Genomic DNA, 24,060 nt, shown 5'->3' with positions numbered 1-24,060 from the left:
GTATGTAAGTTGTAACCTCTGTTTGAGCTTACATTATTTTTCATAAGTTCATAGATTAGTACTAGGCTAACTGCCCTTGTAGGCCATTTTAAGCCTAGCCAGTTACCCTGTGTGAGACTCAAACCCCGCATCTTGCATCTGTAAGGTGAACACCTTAACCAGTGTGCCAACTTCCTACCCAGTAGAAGAAAGGTGTTCCTTTGCTTTAGAGAATTTGAAGACCATCCTGGTTTCAGTAATGACCTTAGCTTGCCTTAGTCTAACTGTTATGAATGGGGTTCATAGGTGTGAGGTGATATTTACCTTGCTAAACAAGTCTGTCTTTAAGGTGTGAAACATTCATAAGAAGGCTTAATACTCGGGGATGTGCAGATGGTTTCACAACAGGCATCATCTTTTAGAATGCCTAAAACTGTGTGATAACCTGCTGCCAATTACTTCTGGAGTAACACAACATCAGTTTTAGCAGTGGCTTTGAAATGTGGGCTTGTCATAACCAAATAAATATGAACATTCTGGGACTTGGATAACTGTTAAATGGGTTTGATAAGTTAGAAAGTGAATATGGGGAAGATGGAGAAATTATATAGACTGTCATTAAGAATGGAGCAGTTTGTTTGGAGTAAATGGACGTATACTACCTGCTACCAGCACTATGAATGTCTTTGAGTAAACTTTATGAAGCTATGTGTTGCTTTGTCTTGTCTTTGGTAATAGTCATGTATTTGTGAAATTAACGTGGAACATTACAAATTGGCTAACAACACTGGGTATTGCATACTTTGTACCACACTGCCACAAACTTAAAGCATTGAGTACTGAGGGATGGTGGAATGTTGTTAGTCGACAAGTAATTGTCAGGAAATGTGGCCAAGTGTATTAATGAAATGTGGACAGGTGTTTTAAACAGTACATGTTGTATTTAATGCATTTTTTTATAAAATAATAGATGTTAAGTTGTCAATCTCGCCTTCATTCTTGCTGGATGGGTTCGGAGCCGATCCTCAGCTCCGACTCGGCACTTGCTAAGCTCGAGAGTCACTTTTACCAGCTCGAGGCAGCCCTATATCCCATGATGCAAGGCAGTGATTACCCAGATCTCGTTTGCTGCTTCGCTCATGAGGTCACCTTTTTTGCCAGCTCCTGGTAAGTGAATTTAATTACTCTTTTCTGAGAAATTTAAATACCCCAATACTTTAAATTTTCCTTTTCCATAGTTGGTTAGTTATCCGATTCACTTAGCCCTATTCCCGTTAGCTTCCCGTTCCCTTATCTATATTTTCTTTTTCAGGCCTTAGGTCTTCCCCTCCCAAACAGTTTTCCTGTCAGGATTTGTTTAGGTGTGTTTGTGTTTTTTATTCACTGTACTTAATTTTTGTTTAGTCAGTGTGATTTTTGGACTGAGTGGTGTGTGTGTTGTGCTTAGGACTCAGTCATGTCTAAAGGCACCAGGGTCTCAGGTTTCAAGAAGTGTGACTTGTGCTGTCAGAAGATGTCTCTGACAGACGGTCACACTTCTTGTATTTATTGCCTGGGACCCCTACACCTGCAGGACTCCTGTGCTATTTGTCACTCTTTCAGCCAGAGAGTCCTGCAGGAACGTAGAAACAAGCTAATTTTAAGAGGTCTTCTCAAGCCTGAGAGCTCCCCTGCTAAGTCCGGCTCGGGGAAGCCCTCAAAGCCATCCAAGGCCCAGACTTCAGTGTCCAAGTCTGTGGCCTTGGTTCTGACTCCACCGGAGTCGAGATCGGCTCCATCCGGAGCCGATCCTTCCTTTTCGGAAGTTTTAGTATCGGCGCTGATCGGCACCGAAACCCTGGCTTCGATACCCTTGTCGGCTCCGGCTGGAGCCGATACCTTTGCTTCGAAGCCTGCGTCGGCTCCGGCTGGAGCCGACACATCTCTAACCCAGCTTGGAGCCGACAAGCTGTCGGCTCCAACTGGAACCGAAGGTTCTTCGGCTCCGATGGCTCCGTCGAGAAAGAGATCTAGATCTCCTTCGCTGGAGTCTATCCAGTCGGCTCCAGCCTCTCCCTTACTTTCGGAGCGGAGCCATCGGAGCCGATCTTCAAGGTCTTCCAGGCTCTTAGACCATGACTTGGAGAGAGTGGTGAGTAGACTGTTGAAATCACAGGCACTGGCCCAGATGCTCCATAGCCCGTCTCAGCAGACGATCGCTATTCCACACCCTCCAGAAATTCCTCCTTCGACTCTCCTTCAGAGTTCGGAGATGGAGATTATTGGTACCGTGACTGTTGGTGCTTCGGAGCCGATACCACCCCTTTCGGCTCTGTCGTTTTCGACTTCTATCTCCTCCTTGAGACCTTCCATGGAGGGATCCGGTCGTCGGGCTTCCCTGGTCGGCTCCAAGGGGGCGAGTGGCATCGGACCCTTGTCCGACCCCGTTCTCCCTCTCGGGGCTTCGGCCTTGGTGAGCTCGGCACCGACATCTGCTTCGGAGCCTTCCCTTTCGGTGGGGCTGGGGATTCCTGTTTCTTCAGAGCGGGAGCTCTCGGTCCTCCCCAGGAGGGGAGCCTTCAAGGTGATGAGGAGTGTGCTAGCCCCTGAGCTCAGTCAGCAGTCGGTTCCTTTAGCTCCTCCCTCTACAGTGCTTGTAGATATCTCTTCCCACTCTCTTGCTCCCGGACCCAGAGATCCATCGCCCCAGTTTTCCCCATTGGGAAGAACTTCCTCTTCCAAGGTTTCTCCTGATCCTTCAGGGGAATCCCCGTGTAAGAGGACCTGCAAGAGGAAGTACTTAGACTCCCCTGAGTCTACGACATCAGATACCGATTTAGATGAGTCGAGGGGTCCCCAAGATCCCCCTCTGAGGATGTCTCCTTTTCAGACATCCTTGAACTCCTGAAACAGAGGGGGAACTGGCCCTCCATTAATCCTTCCGAGGATGAATCGGTATACCTGGAGGCTTTTGGATCTCGACCCTCCACCTCCTGGTTGTCTCCGCCTTTCGACCCCCTCATGGACGTGATAGCTCGAAAGGCGTGGGCATCTCCTGATTCGGTGGAACCAGTCCCCAGGAGGCCTTCTAAATTTATCACGGCCCCCACTGAAAAACAGTTTCTCACTAAAGGTGTCCCGGTTGATGCCATGGTGGTGGCGGCCGCCACCAAGAAGGAACTTGCAGATCCTTCCGTACCAGTCCATCCTCCTAACAAGGAGTCTAGGACCATGGACAGGTATGGTAAGCGGATGTTTTCCTCAGCGACCTTTGCTATGCGTTCGCTGAATTACCTATGTCACTTCACCCGACTTCAAAGAGATATCCTCAAAGAATTGGGTGAGGTAGTACAGGATCCATCAGCTGCAGGGGCTCAAGAGAAGATTGCCTCTCAACTGGGAATCCTAAATTCCATAACTAACTCCTCCATGCGGCTCATTTCTTATGCAGCCGATGGGGCGAGTAGAGCCGCAGGCACAGGAGTGGCTGTCAGAAGTCAGTCCTGGATGCGGCTTTGCAATTTTGCAGACCACTTTAAGGCGTCCTTCACAAACTCTCCCTTTGATGGGACAACATTGTTTGGCCCTCAGGTGAAGGACACTTTGACCAGGTGCGAACAAGACGGCAAGACTCTTTCTGCCGTAGGAGTCCGTTTCTCCACCCCTTCTAGACCTTACCCCAAAGGTCAGAAGGGAGGGAAAATGTGGTTCCGAAAATCACAGGGAGTCACGCCCGACGCACGTGGTCAATTTACCCCCAGAGGCAGAGGGGGTAATAATAACAGATGCCGCCCTAGGGGCAGAGGGGGTCCGCAGAACCAGGGCAGCAGAGAACCTCTCTCTGACAAGCCCTTCCAGCATCCCTGAGGTGTTGCCCGACTGCCCACCCTTGGAGGCAGTCGGGGGGAGATTATCGCTGTACCCAGAAGCCTGGCTTTCCCTCTCTCAAGACAAATGGGTGCAGTCGATCATATCCGAGGGTTACAAAATACCTTTCGAGAAGAGCCCCTTCCCTCAAAAAGGATCCCTTCCAGACGTTCCACCCGGTCTAAGGGAAATTTCAAAGCTTCTAGAGAAAAGGGCCATCCAGCCAGTTCCAACAGATCATTTAGAATCCGGAATCTACTCAAGGTTCTTTTTGGTCCCCAAAAAGACGGGAGACTGGAGACCGATATTAGACCTCAGCAGGCTGAACAAGTCTGTCAAAAAGGCAAGATTTCGGATGGTCACACTTCAATCGATTTTGCCCTTTCTGGGCAGAAACAACTGGATGTGCTCTATAGACCTTCAAGATGCGTACTATCACATAAAAATCCACAGACGCTCCAGAAGGTTTCTCCGCTTTCGGCTGGGGACCAGTCATTTTCAGTTCAGAGCCCTGCCCTTTGGTCTCACTACAGCCCCCAGAGTGTTCACCAAATGCATGGCAGCGGTCACGGCTCACCTGAGATGTCAGGGATTCCAGGTGTTTCCGTACCTAGACGACTGGCTCCTCTCAGCCATCTCCAGGCATCAACTTCTCCAGGCCAGGGATTACACTCTACGTCTCTGCAGCCAATTAGGGATTTCAGTCAACTTCGAAAAGTCTTCCTTATCCCCTTGCCAATCTATTACCTTTATAGGCGCAGATCTAGACACTACTCGGATGTCAGCAAACCTAACAGACCAAAGAATCCTGGATATCCAAAACCATGTTCGAATGATCCTATTCAGCAAAAAGGTACAAGCCAAGTTAGTCCTCAAAGTGTTAGGCCTTATGGCAGCTGCCATCACACTTCTTCCAATGGCACGTTTTTACATGCGTCTCCTGCAGTGGATGTTGTTTACCCAATGGTCCTTCCAGCAGTTACCCATGTGTCACAAGATTCTAGTGACAAAGACCTGCAAGAGCCATCTATCCTGGTGGATTTCTTCCCCCCTAGTCCATCAGGGCAGACCATTTGTCCCCTCGGCCCCGGTAGCCACGGTCACTTCGGATGCCTCCCTGATCGGGTGGGGGGGGTGCATTATCAGGGCAGGATGGTCCATGTCACGTGGCAACCGTTCAAATACCACCTGCACATAAATGTCCTAGAGATGAGAGCAGTGCTTTTAACGTTGCAAGCCCTCAACGACTTCCTTCCCTTAGGGACAGTTGCATTTCACACGGACAACTTGTCCGTGGTATGGTACATCAACAAACAGGGCGGGACCAAGTCCTATCCTTTGTGCCGAGAAGCTCTCAGACTGTGGCAATGGGCAATCTCCTCTCATCGGTTTCTGATAGCAACGCATATCCCCGGGAAAACCAACATCATAGCGGACAGATTGAGCAGAGCTATTCTCATGCCTCACGAGTGGTCTCTCAAACAATCTATAGTGGAAGTGATTTTTCAGAAGTGGGGCCGCCCATGCTGCGACCTTTTTGCTACACCCCAAAACAGCAAATGCCCAGACTTCTTCTCTCTCTTTCCACTTCCGGGCCATCCCCCCAGAGATGCTCTAACCCAGGATTGGCCCCGGGGACTTCTTTATGCTTTTCCCCCTTTTCCGTTAATACCTCAAGTACTCCAGAAAGCTACCGTCTTGAGAGCCAAGCCGATTCTCATTGCCCCTTACTGGCCTCGGCAAATTTGGTTCCCGTTCCTTCATCGCCATCTCTTGGTGCAGCCTTGGCATCTGGACCCAGTTCCAGATCTTCTAACCCACCAATCGGGTCAACTGCACCGGTCCATTCGTTCCCTCAACCTCACCGCTTGGTTGCTCCACTTCCTTCCTTAGCCAGGCTTCCTATGATCTCTAACCCTGTTAGAGATATCATAGTAGCTTCTTTAAAGTCCTCTACCAGAAGGATTTATTCTAGCAAATGGCAACGTTTCTCCTTTTGGGCAAAGTCTAAGAACATAGACCCTTTTACTGCCCCTATTCAGTCAGTCTTGGACTTTCTAGCTGAAATTTTTCACTCCGGTTCTTCCTCCTCCACAGTTAAAGTCCAGTTGGCAGCAATCTCGAATTTCCATGTCGGATTTGCAGACCAGAACGTTATGTCTCACAAACTGTGTAAAGCCTTTCTCAGAGGGGTATTCCTACTTAAACCCCCTGTTAGGGATCCTCCACCGCAGTGGGACCTAAATTTAGTGCTGGCATCCTTGATACTCCCCCCTTTCGAACCGGCTGCTACATGCTCATTAAAATTTCTCTCTTGGAAGACACTCTTTCTAGTTGCTATTACCTCGGCTAGGAGAGTGTCTGAATTTCATGCTCTCTGTGTTCGTCCCCCTTACTTGGTCTTCCACAAGGATAGAGTATCCTTGAGAACCAATCCATCCTTTTTGCCCAAGGTTGCTTCTAAAACAAATTTAAACCAATCTATTGATCTTCCAGTATTTTCCCCAATCATTCTGACAGAGCGGAACAAAAATTGCATTGCCTAGATGTTCATCGCCAGCTCAGATATTACTTGGACAGAACAAAACAATTTAGGAAGTCTGATCAACTTTTTCTTTCTTATGCTGAAAACAAGAAAGGTCTCCCAGTTTCAAAAGTGACCTTATCCAGATGGCTGTCTTCCACTATTTCGCACATTTATCAGCTTAGGGGAAAACAACTGATTTCAAAACCTAAAGCACATTCTACCAGAGGTCTAGCCACATCTACAGCTTTTCAGGCTAGACTACCCTTAGACACTATTTGTGCAGCAGCCACTTGGGCCACTCCTCATACCTTTGTTTCTCATTACAAATTGGATTTGGCCTCCAGTGACAGGGCAAGTTTTGGTTCCACAGTTCTCAAGAGTCTGTTCCATTGAGCCACCCAGGATAGAGGTGCTAGGGACGCGGTCCCATCCAGCAAGAATGAAGGCGAGATTGACAACTTAACATTTAGAAGTTATGTACCTACCATAACGTTCCATGTTAGTTGTCTTCTCTTGCCTTCTTTCTTGCGTCCCTCCCTCCTGTCCCCCTAGCCTGGACAGACCTTGAACTTCCTTCTTCTCTGGAAGAATGTCTTCCTTGGACACCAGTTAGATCTGGACCCTAGTTACCTAGGTCCCCTTTACAGCCTTTTCAGGTTAGTTGTTCCTCTTCTTTTTTGAGAAGATTTTGTGCAGTTTTTCCGCTAGATACCAAACGAGATCTGGGTAATCACCGCCTTGCATCATGGGATATAGGGCTGCCTCGAGCTGGTAAAAGTGACTCTCGAGCTTAGCAAGTGCCGAGTCGGAGCCGAGGATCGGCTCCGAACCCATCCAGCAAGAAAGAAGGCGAGAGAAGACAACTAACATGGAACGTTATGGTAGGTACATAACTTCTAATTTAAATCTAGAGAAAATAATTCATCAGGTTCTCCAAGTGTACTATGTAATAGTTTAAAATTAGCAATTTGTTCCATACAACAAAAATATTGATTTTATTCATATGCAATTCTTCCCAATGGTCCCATGGCAAATTTGATAAATGTTTATCATCAGTACATTCCTGCTGCTTCCCAGGACCAATTGCTTAAATAGAAATTAGTAAAGTTGTTTATTTAAATGGCAGATCTAAGTGTTGCTAGGACACTCTGGTTCTTTCTAAAGCATTATTTTTAATGTGATGCCATTGAAAAGTTATTTACAATGATAGTGCTGCTGCTTGCTGAAAACCAAAGTCTGATTCATTAACTGAACTTTGCAGACTATAATGTATTTAGCACTGTATTATGTGCAGTTACTAATAAAATAACTTGTCTATATAACAGATGACACGTACAATACTGTCACAGTTTACAGCTTTTAATGTACCAAGTTTATCTTTTCAGTGCATGTATGAATGATAGCTTTTATTCTTCAGTTACCTCAGAACAAACATGTTCCTACATGTACCAGATCTAACAAAAATCAGGTCTAACATTATACACTTTGTGTCCTTTAGATACACTTTTTGTGCCATTCCGATCTTATCCTTGAAGTAGTCTATTGATGTTAATACTATTGGAATTCATTTGATGTCATGCAGTCTGTTGATAGGTTAGTTTGTGTTGTATTTCCAGGTGAATTATGTGACAGCCTTAAACTTTTAGGGAGTTGTTCCTGTTAGGAAGTTGTTTCTGTTTTCAATCCTCCCTGCACCTGGGTTTATCTGTAATTCTCCTTGAAGCTTGTACCTTGCACAGAATCATGCTGTATTACAAAGTAGGAACTGTGCATATTTCTAATAAATGTTTAACCTTTTTGTGCATATATGCAAACAAGTAGAAATGTACATGCATTTAAATGTCTGTATTTTACTATAGGTATTCTAACAAGCAGAAGCGTACATGCACTAAGTTTCTAAATATATATATCCAACAGTTCTCCCTTTTTGTTTTAAAAACACTCAAAACAGTCTACAATGATATATATTCTTCGGTCAGTTCATAATTTTCATCGTGATTTACAGAGAACACATTAGGAAACAAAATCTTTAATTTTCTTTTGATACAAGTTACAACACAGTTCCATATAATGAGTACAGTAATAGCAAACATTTCTACCAGAATTGGATGTATAATTCAGTCTTACAACTTTTTTCCTTTTGAAGACCATCCTGTAAAAATGTCCCACCAATTATGCTTTTTTTTTCTGCAAGGTTGATTAGCTTATTTTTTTACAATTACAGAATTTAATTCATGACTTAGAATTGTTCTATTAAACTTCTTCAATTGCTGAATCAACTGTTTGCTTTCATTTATGACTTTATGTAATGATTCTAATGAAAATCCTACATTAATCATTGACAGTGTCTGTGGATTCCATTGTAAAGGTATTGCAGCCCTATTTCCTGGAATAAACACATATGTGCTATTATGCCAGGTTAAATGGGTAATGTTATTAAGACAGCCTACAAAGGGATGTTGTTTAGTAAATGGTAAACTTTGATTTGTTGTAATACATATAAACTGTGGGCCTATTTCTGAGAACAGTTCAAAACTAGAAGGTAAAATTGTCCATTTACATAGATTTACAGAATGCTGTATAAAACATGGTTCATATACTGGTGAGTGCTGACCACACACCAGTCCATTAGCTGTATTAGTGCAGTGTTCAGTTTTGTGAGTTCTATTTTGTAAATCCATATAATTTCCCTATAGCTGGGGCAACCAATACTGATAAGGAAAAAATGGTGGTCCAAAAACCAGTGGTAAAAGTACTTTGAACTTGTTACATTGTAATGTGTAACTTTTCCTGTACAGTACGTATTTGTGCAGACTGTCTGCTTCCCATGCATTTCAATCCAGTTGGTACTCGGGATTAATCTTTTATACATGGTCCTCCACACATATTCTTTGCTAGACATTAATTTTATTTACACCAATTTTTTTTTATTTGTACATGCAGAGACTGAAAAGTAGATTTTGTCCAATCTACAAATGTAGTAACATTAACATCAAACCCTAATCTTCTAATTAAAGAGTCACTAAAGCATTTTAAGAATAGATTTTGAAAATGTATGTGTCTCTTTTGTGATGTCCATATGGTAGGTAACCATTGTGCCTGTAAATGCACAATTTGTGAAATATCCTGACCTGTCAGTTTTAATCTGTTTGCCAATATTTCTATCAATTGAATTTAATGCCCCTAAACCTGTACCCATGCCCCTGAAAAGAGTATCGTACCAGGTTCTTCATCTCTTACAGCCCGTGATGTCAGGGGAATGAAATATTAAAATGTACTGTTTTTTGGTAGTTTTGTCCCACTACCGTACATGTTGATGGTACCCTGATTACTTGATCAAACTTGGCTGTGGGATTATTATTAAAGGTTCTGATAACAAAAAGGCAAGGTTATCTTCCAATGATTACTGAATCATTAATACAAACCAGTATGTTTCCCTCTTGTACCTTTAGTTTATTTCCTTCTGCAGTACTGTTTAGACAGTTGGTATAAAATTGAAAGAGTGCTCTTTCCCCTTGTAGTATGCAGCATTTTATTGCAGTATTGTTCTGTAAAGATACATTTGCTTTATGCTGTGAGAGTTGAACATATGCTTGACCAATGGCTGTCACCCAGACCATGACAGATTGGTCTAAGGAAAGGTTTTTAACATGACAATCTGATGTTGTCACTCTTCAATCATTCATGACTGTTGGGTTTTAGTTCCATCCTTGGAACCGACTTGGCCGATGAAACAAGCTTGCACCAGCCATAAACTCTCTAGCTAAGGTTATCCTTAGTGCCTGTCTTCCCTTCCCTTCAGATCTCATTTTCCGTGTAGAGTTTCAAGACACGTAAGGCTGTGCTCTCAAGTTAAGTGCTTTATTTCTAAATATTTCTTGGTATTTTTTTCTCTTATAGCTGTCATCTTTAATATTTCTTAGTTGCTTTTTCCTTATTATTGTATAAGAATGCGAGTGCTGTTTTACCCTAATTTTTACTCTTTCGTTTTTCTGCTTACCATAGTTGATATAGGCCCCTCCCTTCCCTCTTATCTCAGGTAATTCTTAAATACCATTGTTGGTATTCTTTCCTTTTTTCTTCTCCTTTACCCTTTTGGATTATTTCTCTCGCTACCATTGTTGGTACCCCCCCCCCCAAAAAAAAATCTTAGCTCTGTTATTTAACTGTTTTGCGTGTGTGTGTGTGGGGGGTCATGTAAATGGCAGTTAATTACTCTACTGACTTACCTTACAAATGGCTGACAAAAAAGATACAACTGGTTTTAAACAGTGTGACAAATGTGGCAGGAAGATGCCCAACTCCGATGGGCATCTTTTCCTGCGTTTATTGCTTGGGGTTCCTCACTTGGAAATTCAGCCTCCGTGTGACCCCTGTAAGGGTTTTAGTGTCTGGACCCTTGCAGAGCATCGAAATAAGTTGATTCTAAAGGGGTTGTTTCAGAGGCTTTGTCTGGGGCAGAGGTGTTAAAACTTCCTGGAAAGGAAGCAAAAAAGAGGAGCCATTCGGTTCCAGCCTGTCCTCATTTTCAGGAGCCAAAGTTATCCAAAGGCCAGGTTTCCTCGGAACCGAGATCAAAACAATCGAAATCGGCACTGACATCTGTCTCGACACCGGAGTCTATGGGCCCTTCCATGGTGCTGTCTAACTTTATGGAACCAACTAAAATTACTACTATAACAACCCCTTCCATGGTACTTCAGACCTTCTCGGCATCAATAATAGTTTCTCTCATAAAACTGGTAATTTCCCCCCAACACAACCTTTTGGTCATTTGAACACGGTGCCGAAGGTTGAAACCTTAGCCAGGATTTGATATTCCCCATCAGTTGACCTCTTTGTTGGTCAGCAGCTTAGTCCATTTATTGATCGTCCTGAATCTCCCTCAGGGATGTCCATTTGTTCCACTAGGAGCCTTTTGGAGCTTGATTTAGTTAGACTGGTAGATCAGCTCTTGGTGGCCAGATGTATTCCAACCCCTTCTAGGACCTCCCTCCCACCCACCCGGAGCTGAGTTTTTTCTCCACAGCCTCCAACGTATCTTCCTCCTTCAACCTCCCCATAGGATTTGGAGCCCTCTACACTGACGCCTCTCCCGGTGCCAACGTCTTCGGTATGGATGGGGGATCTCGCCTTGGTGCTGGAATCCACTCTGTGGACCTTGCTTAGTTGGAGCCGACCCACCCACAAGACCGTGGCTTGGCTGTCAGCTCCAGAATCCCTAGTATGGCACTGATTATTTTTCATGGCGCCGTCTACAGTTCCGGTTGCTTTGACAGTTCTAAGCCCTGTCGCGGCTCCTTCTCTGGGGCAGGCTCGTTGGAGCTGGGTGTGACCCTGGTTCTGAGGTTGTCTTTCTCGGTTCTGGGCTCCCATCCCTCTTCAGGTAGGCCTGCCTTTCAGATTATGGAGAGAACGTTCGCCTCAGCAGGCTCACAGTTGGCACCCTCATTGTCAGATTCTCATATTTGTGTTCTCTATTTCACAGCTTTACAATCTACTACTTTGGGGCAGCAGGCACGGGAGCAGCAAGACACCCTACTGCAGGATACAGTCTCTTTGGAATCCTCTTCAGACATTCCCCCCTGATGAGCCACCCTGTAAGAGATCGTGCAAGAGGAAGCATGTTGATTCTCAGGAAGAATCTTTCACTGAGGATACAGACCGATGAAGGGGAGGGGTCCCCACTGGGTGCCCCCCTGAAGATGTCTCCTTTGGAGACATCCTAGAAATCTTAAAGCAGAGGGGTGACTGGAAGCCCACCAACCCTTCTTCAGAGGAATCTGTCTTCTTGCAGGCTTTCCGTGCCAACCTTCTACTTCCTTGGTGACCCCGCCTGCAGATGAGTTAGTCAAGCTCATTGTGCAGTGTGCTTGGAAGGCCCTGACACCGTGGAGTCAGTCTCCTGGTGACCAGACACAATACCCCCCCACCAGAGGATCACCCACACTGGTCCAAGAGTTTTAGCGGTAGATGCTATGGTGGTGGCGGTCACAAAGAAGGAATGCACAGAGTAGAGTCCTACTGTCCATCCTCCAAACTGAGAGTCTCAGACATTGGACAGGTTAGGGAAGGGGGTTTATACTTCAATGACCTTTGCCATTCAGTCATTGAATTTTCATCTGGCACATTTTACCCATTTTCAAAGGGACCTGATCACTGAACTCTCAGGAATCTTAGCAGGAGCAGTGTCTGACAAGGTATGTGACAAGGTTGCCTCCCAGCTTGCGACCCTAGACTCTATCTCTAACTCCTCCATGTAGTTGATTGCACATACAACAGAAGTGGCGGCCAGAGGAGTGGGTGCAGCCATTGTCATGAGACATCACATTTGGATGTGCTTGTGCGATTTTTGCGGACCCTTTCAAGTCTTCCTTCATCAATGCTCCCATTGATGCTTCCTTGTTATTTGGCCCAAAAGTTAAAGACACATTAGCCATGTGTGAAAAGGACGAAAAGACCCTTTGTGGTGTGGGTGTACGTTTTTTTGCTCTTCAACGACCCTTTTCCAGGAATCAGAGAAGTGGGAAGATATGGTTTAGGAAGTCCCAAGGACCTTTTTGAGATACACGTGCCAAGTTTTCTCCCTGGGGCAGAGGGGAGAACTCATCAGGAACACACCCCTCCTGGTAGAGGAAGTCCGCGTAACCAGGGTTCCAGAGATTTTTTCTCTGGGCAACCCTATCAGCACTTCTGAGGAGCAGTCCAATTGCTTACTTTTGGAGGCAGTCGGGGAAGGTTCTCTCTGCACCACTTGACCTCTGGCATTCAGTAACATCAGATTCTTGGGTGCAATCAGTAATTACCAGAAGTTACCATATCTCCTTCAATCTTTATCCAAGCCAGCAAAGGCGAATCTCCAACATTCCACTCAGTCAGAGGGATGAAGCAGCTCAAGAAATTCAAAAGCTGCTCAGAAAAAGAGTCATCCAAACAGTCCCACCAGAGCAAGCAGGATCCGCATTTTACTCGAGATTCTTTTTAGTGCCAAAAAGACAGGGGACTGGAGGCCGATTCTAGACCTAACAGACAATATTCTGGATGGTCACGGTTCAGTCTATCCTTCCCTTTCTGGAAAAACATGATTGGATGTGCTCTGTAGATCTTCAGGATGCATATTACCACATAAAAATGGACAAGCACTCCAGATGATATCTCTGCTTCCGGCTGGGAGCCAGTCATTACCACGTTCGAGCACTGCCTTTTGGTCTCACCACAGCTCCCAGGGTGTTCACCAAATGCATGGCAATGGCAGCAGCTCTTCTGAGACTGCAAAGATTCCTGGTGTTTCCATATTTAGATGATTAGCTCCTTACAGCCCCCACCAGGCATCAACTGCTTCACGCCTTATACTACACTCTGGAACTAGCAGAGCTCTCAAGCATTTCAATAAACAAAGAAAAGTCGAATCTAGAACCCACTCAAAACTTAGAATTCATTGGAGCAACATTTCACACAAGATCCTGTTTTGTTCCTCTACCTCTTCACAGATTATAAAGGTTAAAGTCACAGCTCCAAGCGATACTCTCTCAAGTCACTGTCCCAGCTCACTTGGTCTTAAAAGTACTAGGGTCAGTGGCAGCGACAATCACCCTAGTTCCATGACGAGATTCCACATGAAGTTGCCTCAATGGCTCCTAGCATTAAAGTGATCTCTGTTAACTCACCCCATGTCTTTTCCAATCCACATAAATCAGTGCAAGCAGGATCTGAATTGGTGGATGAAGTCAGAAGAGGAGTTATGGAGTCACCCTTTTTCACCTTCTCAGCCTAAGGCCGTAGTGACCACGGATGCATACCTGATGGGGTGGGGCATTTTCAGGGAATGACAGTACAAGGCACTTGGTCCCCCTCAGAAGCCATTTTGCATATCAACATCCTAGAACTAAGGGCGGTGCTTTTAGCGTTGCAGGTAGTTCTATCTGCCCTTCCGTCGAGGACATTTGCTATCCAGTCAAACAACATGTCGATCATCTGGTATATCAACAAACAGGGAGGAACCACATCCTATCCATTATGTCGGGAAGCCATGAGGGTATGGCAATGGGCGATTACCTCCAACTGCTTTCTGATAGCAGCGCACATCCCAGGGAGTTCCAATGTGATTGTGGACAAACTGAGCAAATACATTCTCCTACCTCATGAGTGGTCTCTCAATCCAGTAGTAGCGGTGGAGATCTTTTGTTGTTGGTCTCAGCCTTGCTGTGATCTATTTGCATCTGACATGAACCACAAATGCAGCAGCTACTTTGCCTCCCTCAGGGGGAGTCCCTGAGAGATGCTGATGTTCTTCGTGTTTCACTGTTGCAGTCATCACACTTAGGTGATCTGCCTGCAGGTAGCCCTCAGTCTGCCCGAATACCAGAGTTTTGGGATTTCTGCGTCGGATGCTGTCATCTCATCCATGATATCAGGTCATCAGGGGTATAAAACATGCAGTCAACACCATTACATCAACTTTTCTTGCTGTGTGGTAGCCCGAAGCAGAAGCATTTTGCAAGTGCCGGTCGGCAGCTACCTGAAATTTTCATTTTTCGATTTTCAAACCTGAAGTCTTCTAAAGCTAAGTACCCCGTTGGCGATCCTTTTTTCTTGCTGTAACTGATGTTAGAAAAAGTTAACAATTGTCTTGCCTGTGGAAAGCAAATACCTCACAAAGATTTTCATTCTTACTGCATCACCTATTTAGGCCCAGACCACGACGTCCCTCGTTTTTGGTTTTGTGCCTTGTTTAATGCCCGAACTATTCATCATCGGGTTATTTTTGTCTGTAAATTCTTTCGCTCTCATTCCCCATATTGCGAAATGGCTTTGATAAGCTATCCCACTACCGATCTTCCGAAAAAATGCAAATATAAAGACAGAGACAGACTGCATAGGTCCAAAACTGCCGACAAAGCTTCTGTTAAGCTAGTCGCCAGTCTGCTGATACTCAGGCACTTTCGCAGCCCCTGTTACCCACTTCTCTAGATTTTCAGGCCTTTACTGCGACCCATTCAGTGTCCGGTATGCCACGTGATGCTTCTTCAACTATGGAACCTGCGGATGTCTCTACCTTGGATGGGTCCGGAGCCACTGTGCAGAAGGTGTATTTGCACCTTCCGATGTTTGTATCAAACCGACTACTTCGTCAGTGATGAAATCTGCCGAATTTCTCAGGCTCAGAGGTCACACTATGCCTAGGAAACAGACAACCAAAGCACATTCTCAAGCTCCCATGCCACAGAAACAAATGCTTAGAATGGCTGAAGACCTTATTACTTTAATTAGGGGAAGCCAGTCTTCCCGCTCTAAAAGACAAAGAATTGATTTTCCTTCTGATTCTTCAGACCATGAGTCTGATGACTCTGACCTCTGTGATTACCAGGACATACCTATACATCTACCTATGAGGACTCAGATGCAGAGGATTCAATTCCCTCAGCCTCCCTCCGAGGTCCTTTCTTTTGGTGAAACTTTGCATACTCTGAGAGCGCATTTCCACTGGGAATGCCAGGACTGCCCACAGTCCAAAAAGAGACTCAGGGAGTTTTTAGACTTGTCTCAGCATAGGCCTCTAGCTATTCCCCCTGTCCTTGATATTGTAGATGATGTCTTCATGGAATCCAGCCTTACCCCTGTTACTTTACCATCTGCTCCTAGGAAGCCCGACAGATACTGCAATGTACCCGACTCTCACAAATTTCTTTTCAAAAATCCACTGCGGCTCCAGAGACCATTTCCCAGGGACCTAAAGGTATTAAGGCTTCTACAGCCAAAAACCCTACCCCTTCGGACAGGGATTCTAAGGCTCTAGACAGATAGGGAAAGAAGGTATATAGCTCTGCAGCTCTTGCCATCAGGGCTTTAAATTGCCAGTCTCACATGTTGAAGTACCAGCAGCATATTATTGATCTAGTTACACAAAAAATGTTGTTGATTCCTGATTGTGCAGAAAATAAGGATTTACAAGACTTAATGCATTTTGTAAACCAAGTTGGTAAACAGATGTTGCAGTGTGGTTTTGATGCCTTAGAAGCATCTTGCAGGGCTGCTGTCACTGGGTCTGTTCTGAGAAGGCATGCTTGGCTGAAGGAACAAATCTTGCCAGACCATGTCAAGGCAAAATTACTTGATGCTCCATTAAACCAAGAATGTCTGTTTGGCTCTAAAGCAGAAGTTCTTAAAAAGATGGAAGAAAAGCTAAATCCATGCAAACTGTTAAAGATTTCTTACAGGTACAGCCACCTAGATTCAGTAGGCATTGGCCTTCAAAAAACTGGTCCTTTCCAGTCCCTTCCAGACTTCTCAGCCCAGACCTAGAGGCAACAGACCACAAAGACTACAGTGTCAGGGTATGCACAGATCTAAACAATGGAGTGCTCCCTCCTCAAAAACTGGGAGTGGTAAGCCAACCTCCTATCACCCCCCCTATGGAAAAAGTTCACAATGACTTGTCCTTAATCCTTCCCAGCCATGCCCAAGTACTTGCACCCCTAGGAGGAAAACTCTCCCTGCATGCAAAAAACTGGGAGTATATTACCCAGGACCAGTGGGTCTTAAACATTGTATCCCAGGGATACAGATTCTATTTCCACTCTCTGCCAACTCTAAGCGGATTGCCAGACCTTCCTCCAAACCAGTGGACAGAGGCCCAAAAGCAAGTACTTTCTCTTCTTAGTGTCAGGGCTGTTCAGCCTGTGCCAACAGAGCAAAGGGGACAGGGTTTTTACTCCAGGCTGTTCTTGGTGCCCAGGAAAGAGAACTTTGGCACCCTATTCTGGATCTGTCAACCCTAAACACCTTCCTGGTAGTACCAAATTTCAAAATGCTTACACTCCAACACCTCCTTCCTATGCTAACCAAGGACTCCGGGCTAGTCACCCTAGACTTAAAAGAAGCTTATCTGCACATCCCCATAAGGGAATCTTGCAGGAAATATCTACATTTCAGGGCAGGCTGTATGCACTATCAGTTCTCTGCACTTCCCTTTGGCTTATCTACTGCACCCAGGGTATTCACAAAGTGCCTGGCTCCAGCCAATGCTTACTGCAGGCAGAGAAATATTCAAATTTACCCATACTTGGACGATTGCCTGATTCAGGAGGACAGTCAGGAATTGCTACTTCAGCACCTGATGTTTGTAAAGAGACTCCTAACTTCTTTGGGGTATACCATCAACAAAAAATCACATCTGGTACCCAGCCAAAAGATTGTATTCCTGGGAGCAAGCTTGAACACAACTTCCCAGATGGCATTCCTCACTCCAGAACAGCAGGTTTATTTGACAACTTATTTCAAACTACTGGCCACCCAAACCCAGCTATCTGCAAGAAAAATACTGCAAGCCCTAGGGTTCATGGCCTCATTTTTTTCTACTGATTCCATATGCCAGACTGCATATGAGGAAACTTCAGTGGTTCTTAAAAAGTCTCTGGTGTCAACATTCCCAGGACCTGGAAACAGTGATACCTATCATTCCTTGCCTAAGGACAGAGTTCCTTTGGTGGGCAGAGGCTTGCAATCACAACAACGGACTCCCTTTCTCACAGCCCCCCTGCCGTCCAAACTCTGACAACAGACGCATCAGCTATGCATGGGGGGCTCAAATGGCAGGCAAATGCATTCAAGGCGGATGGAGCCCAGGACAAATTCACCTGCATATCCATCAAAAAAAAATGTTAAGCTGTACAGAATGCACTGACAGCCTTCAAATACCTTATTCTGCCAGGACAACTCCTGATAAAGACAGACAACACCACAGTTATGTGGTACATAAACAAGTAGGGTGAACTCACTCCTACCCACTCTGTAGGTTAGCCATGGCTCTGCGGAAAACAGCCTTAAGCAACTAAGTGCACCTGCAAGCTCAATTCCTGCCAGGCAAACAAAATTCACTGGTAGACGACTTAAGCACAAATCTAATGGACCCATACGAGTGGAAACTGGAACCAAACTCATTCAAACTTCTAATACACAGGTGGGGGACATTGGAGGTGGACCTCTTTGTGTCCCCCAAAACCATCAACTAAACAAATTTTGCACCAGAATTCCCCACGGCCAAGCTTGGAAGGTGGATGCCTTATACTTCACATGGGAAAACTTTTCAATCTATGCCTTTTCCCCTCTGCCCCTCCTTCCAAAAGTACTCCTCAGGATCAAACAGGACAGGCCATCCTTATTGCACCAGACTGGCCATGCCAGCACTGGTACCCACTCCTACGCAGTCTGACAGCAGTGCCACCCTGGCATCTACATCAGACCCCCCTCTCTGCTGTCCCAGCAGGAGGGACAGATTTTGCATCCTCAGCTGCAAACCCTGAACCTGGCAGCCTGGCTTATTCCCTGAATACATCACCAGCAACCCTCAGGAAACTGGTGCTGGATGTCATCCTTGAGGCCATGAGGCCCAGTACTAGGAAATCCTATTCAGAAAAGTGGAATAGATACTGTTCTTGGAGCCAGTCTCAAAGGAAGGACACAGCCATTCCCTCCTTGCCTCAAATCCTAGATTACCTAGCAAAGCTGCTCCACAAAGGCCTATCCTTCTCTTCAATTAAGATTCATGCCTCTGCCATCTCAGCTAATTACAATAGTGAGACACCCCTCTTCTCTCATCCTTTGGTCAAACAGTTCCTGAGAGGAGCTAGTAATTTAAGACCCCTAAGGGGAGCTCTCACCCCTGCCTGGAACCTTAACTTTGTACTAGAGAAGCTCACGCTTCCCCCTTTTGAGCCTCCTGCTACAGCAGATTAAAATTCCTCTCTTGGAAAACAGCCTTACTGCTAGCCATCACTTCAGCAAGAAGGGTGTCTGAGTTACAGGCCTTTATGGCTGTGGAACCCTTCATTATCTTCCATGCAGACAGGGTTTCCCTCGGGATTAACCCATTTTTTATGCCCAAGGTGTTATCCTGTGTGGCTTTAAACCAATCCATCCATTTGCCAAACTTTTTTTCCTAATCCTCAGAATAAAGGGGAAAGGATCCAGCACTCCTTGGATGTGCACGGACAGCTCAGGTTCTACCTTAACAGGACTAAACCTTTCAGAAAGTCTGACCAGCTGCTAGTCAGCTTTGCTACAGGGGCAGAGGGCAAGGCCATTTTGAAACAAACCATTTGTAAGTGGATAGCACACTGCATCAATGTCTGCTACAAACACCATGGAAAACCTACCCCGCAGGGGATCAAACCTCATTCCACTAGGGCTACCTCAACCTCTACAGCTTTTCTCAGGGGAGTCCCTACCAAGGACATCCTGGAAGCTGCAACCTGGAGTTCTGTACACACCTTCACCAAGCATTACCACTTACCTATCTTTTCTAAATCCAGAGCTGGATTTGCCACAGCAGCCTTGCAAGGCCTGCTAGCCAGCCCTACTACTTCTTGACTGCCTCCACCCTTCCTCGGCTTTGGGAATCAACCCAATTTTGATGACTGCAACAGTGAAACACGAATAACATAGTACAGTAGTGTACACTTACCATAAATGTAGATGTTCAAGTGTATTCATTGTTGCAGTCCTGGGTACCCTCCCTCCAGAACTTTGTCTTTCTATACTTTCTACCTATCCTCTTGTTTGGCCATATCTTATGGAAATGGTATTTACTTTTTACTGGAGGTGTTCCACACCATTTGATTGCTTCCTATTTTGGGGGCTCCTGACATCTGGGGCAAGAAAAACTGATGTAATGGCATTGGCTGCATGTTTTATACCCCTGGCAACCTGACGTCATGGATGAGGTGACAGCATCCAACGCAGAAATCCCAAGACTCTGGTATTCAGGCCGAATGAGGGCTACCTGCAGGCAGATAACCCAAGTGTGATAACTGCAACAGTGAATACACTCGAACATCTACTTTTATGGTAAGTGTACACAACTGTACTTTCTGTACGATTGCCCCAGGACTGCTTTTATGCCTTTCCTCTCATTTCTCTAATACCCCACTTCTTGAAGAAAGCGCAAAGGTCGAGAAGGAAAGTGATCCTTATTGCACCCTATTGGCCTCGTCAGTTTTGGTTCCCCTTTTTCTGGCCTCACCTAGTTCACTGTCTGTTGACACTGGACCCATTAACGGGGCTTGTGTCTCATTCACAGGGGCTGGCCCATCCCAACCTACCAACTCTCAAGATGACCGCTTGGTACCTCCACTTCAGTGATTGCCAGGCAGAATAATCTATCTTTCCCAGTACAAAACATGCTTCTGGCTTCCCACCAGGAAAGTTTATCGTAGTAAATGGAACAGATTTGTTATCTGGTCTCAAAGAGAAGGTCTAGACTCCTTTTCAGCCTTGATTAATAAGGTGTTGGAATATTTGTTAACTTTATTCCAATCAGGAGCTTCAGCTTCTATTATTAGAGTTCATTTGGTGGGTATTTCAAATTTCCATAATGGCTTTGATGATTTTTCCCTGATATCTTACCGCCTCTGCAAAACTTTCTTAAAGGGTTAAAGCCACCTTTTAAAGAGCCCATTGAACCTTGGAATTTGACGTTGGTCTTACAAACTTTGACTCGTCAGCCCTTCGAGCCACCAGCCACCTGTGACATAAAATTTTTATCTTGGAAGACCTTATTCCTGGTAGCCATCACTTCATCCAGGAGAATATCAGAATTGCAGGCCTTGTGTATAAAGTGCCCATGCATAATTTTTCATAAAGAGAGAGTATCACTTAGGACTAACCCCTCCTTTCTACCCAGAGTTGTCTGACTCAAATATTAAGCAATCCATTGACCTGCTAGTTTTCTTCCCAAATTTTTCAAACAAAGGAGAATATTGTTTGCATTTGTTGTGGATGTACACAGACCATTGCATTTTTACTTGGGAACAGAACGAAACCCTTCAGGGAATCAGACCAACTGTTACTGTCCTTTTCAGGTCCTCATCTAGGCAAACCAGTTTCCAAACCCACCTTGTCAAAATGGTTGAGAGATTGTATCACCTTTGTTTATCATCAAAATAAAATTAGTCTATCGACTAAAGTCAAGGCTCACTCTACCAGGTTAGTTTCCACTTCAATGTCCTTCCATTCTTGTGCCTCCGTGGATGACATTTGTGTAGCAGCTACGTGGGCTACCCCTCATACCTTTATCACTCATTACAAATTGGATATGTTCTCCAGGGGAAGAGCATCCTTTGGCTGGATGATGCTCAGGAATATCCTTCCATAGGGCCTCCCGGGACATATAAAGTAGCTAGGGACTCTGTCCCGACTGTCATGAATGAATGAAGATTGACAACATCAAATAAAGAAGTTATGTTCTTACCAATAACATTCCTTCTGTGTTGTTGATCTTCATTCATTCATTCTTGAGATCCCACCCTCCTACCCCCTTCCAAAGGCTCCTGGTGGTCCGGAACTAGTCCTGGTTTAGTAGTAGGGCAGTTGCTCAGACAAAGTTTCCGCTTTTTGTTTTCTGTGGGCAAACTCCATTTGGAGGGAAGGGAAGAGAGGCACTATGGGTAACCTTAGCTCGAGAGTTTCTAGCTGGTGAGAGCTTGTTTCAGTGGCTGAATCAGTTCCGAGGGCGGAACCGAAACCCAGCTGTCAAGAATGAATGAAGATAAACAACACAGATGGAAAGTTATGGTAAGAACATAACTTCTTTTTTTTTGTCCCTCTGGACAATAGAAATTAATTACCTTGAGTTTTATTTGTAGTATCATGTACTCAGTGTAACTTTATATTAGTAATATTATTTTTGTATACTTGTTCTGCTGGCGTTTCTGCTATTCCTGGTACTATTATACAATTACAAAAAATTGTAAAAAACGAGAGATACTTTTTTAACTAACACATGCTTAAAACAGATATATTTACATTTGCTGTTTGCCTTTTGCTCTTGTGTATTTTGAACAGGTGCACATTAGGTGAAAAGAAAATACATGTGTGCCACTCTTATGACTCTGTGTCTTTACTGCTTTTAACTACTTTTATCTGATTGCTGTGAACTAGAACTTTTTTGTTTACCTTTTGACAAATTATCCAACACTCATTTTGAAATTATCTAACAGCTTAGCTGTGAGAGGCTGTTTTTTTGTGTGTGCCATGAGAACAGCAGTCATACATCCTACTTTACTGTCTAATTTATAAGCATTTTGATTTAACTGGATGAGAGTTTTAAAACATTTGGGAAGAAAAGGATTTAAGTAAGAGATTTGTCCACACATCAGATCCTGCTGTGTATGCTATTTTCCAAAAGAAGAGTAGTGTGCTGTAAATTATTGCCTGTCAGCTTAGGTAACTGCTGTATAAGGTCTGGATTTTTTTATTTAACTCTTTACTAATCATATTTGTCTTGTCTTGTAATTCTGCATGGGCTGTCTGATATTTCTCAGTAACCTGTTCTCCTGACTCTAAAGTTCCTATGCACTTTTGACCAAGTTTTTGTACGTCATTTTTGAACTCTGAATTCACTCTGTCTCTCTCTTGGAAATTTATAATTTTTTTTTGTCAGTTCACCATGAATCTCTTTGCTGTCCTTATCTGTTTTGTGCTGTGCAGTGCTTTTATTCCACTTTTGTCTAAAAGGTGTCACAAGATTTACAGGAGATTGTCAGTAAGTGATTTGACAGTTCTAGATCTGAAATTAGCACAGTAACAGGACATAGCTGTTTAACATCTGGATATAGTGTAAGAGCATTACCATTTTCTGCTGCTTTATCATTAGAAGTTGTTTCTTTACAATTTAACTTGCTAACAATGGGCTGCACTGTATTTTTATGGCATTGTACACAGAAAACAGTTTCGTATGATTCACACAGTAAACATTTACTGTCATACCACAAATTGTTCTGTTGGAGATACCAGTCAAATTTTACTAACCATTTATTTAGTGCATGTACATCAGCTTGCCCTAATAAGTTTTTACATTTACCAATATGTTGCCTGTACCAATTCTGTAATCTCTCCCAAATTTTATCTGGTCATTCTGACATATTGAGTTAAATTCTATTTACACTTTCTACTAGCCTGTCTAACTGCATCCATACTGCATGTAAATACAGAAAGATTTCTTACCAGTTGCACAGGGACACAGTTGGTCGTGCTGCTTACTGTAGATGGTTGGAAAACTTCTGTAGTTACTTGAAAAACTGGTGAAATGAAGCTGGCAATTGCAGATTCGAAATCTGGGAATTCACTGACCTGTAGAATGTATGGTACTGTAGCCTTCCTGCACAGCAGTTTCACTCAGGATCCAGATATCTGGGAACTGCACTGCTGCAAACTATAGAAGACTGAAGTGCTCCTACTCAGGACTTAATCGCATGCATAAATGTTAATTACCGTGCTTTTACTGAAGTGACCTTATAAAAGGCACCATTCCCCTGTGTTTGAATACAGAGTAGGTTCACCACTGAAAAGTTATTTATGATGATAGCGCTGCTGCTTGCTGAAAACCAGTCTGATTAATGCACTGAACTTTGAAGACTATAACTTATTTAGCACTGTATTATGCACAGTTACTAATAAAATAACTTGTCTGTATAACAGACGACCCGTACAATTCTGTCACAGTTTACAGCTTTTAATGTACCAAGTTTAGCTTTTCAATGCATGTATGAATGATGGCTTTTATTCTCCAGTTACCTCAGACCAAATGTGTTCCTACATGTACCAGATCTAACAAAAATCAGATCTAACATTATACACTTTCAGTGTCCTTTATATACACTTTTTTGTGCCATTCAGATCTTGTCCGTGAAACAGTTTGTTGTTGTTAATAC

The 24,060-nt window shown here is 44.3% G+C and overlaps 1 protein-coding gene across 4 annotated transcripts in view; it reads left to right on the top strand.

Moving 5' to 3' along the window:
• CUL2 (cullin 2) overlaps positions 1–24,060 on the top strand; it is a 2,069,186-nt gene that overhangs the window by 1,311,174 nt on the left and 733,952 nt on the right. The window lies entirely within an intron of this gene.

Source organism: Protopterus annectens, chromosome 3.part1, assembly GCF_019279795.1.
Source record: "Protopterus annectens isolate FY-2018-M chromosome 3.part1, PAN1.0, whole genome shotgun sequence".
Classification (NCBI taxonomy): domain Eukaryota; kingdom Metazoa; phylum Chordata; order Ceratodontiformes; family Protopteridae; genus Protopterus; species Protopterus annectens.
Note: the sequence above shows the minus strand (reverse complement) of the source record. Positions and strands in the feature narration are given on the sequence as shown.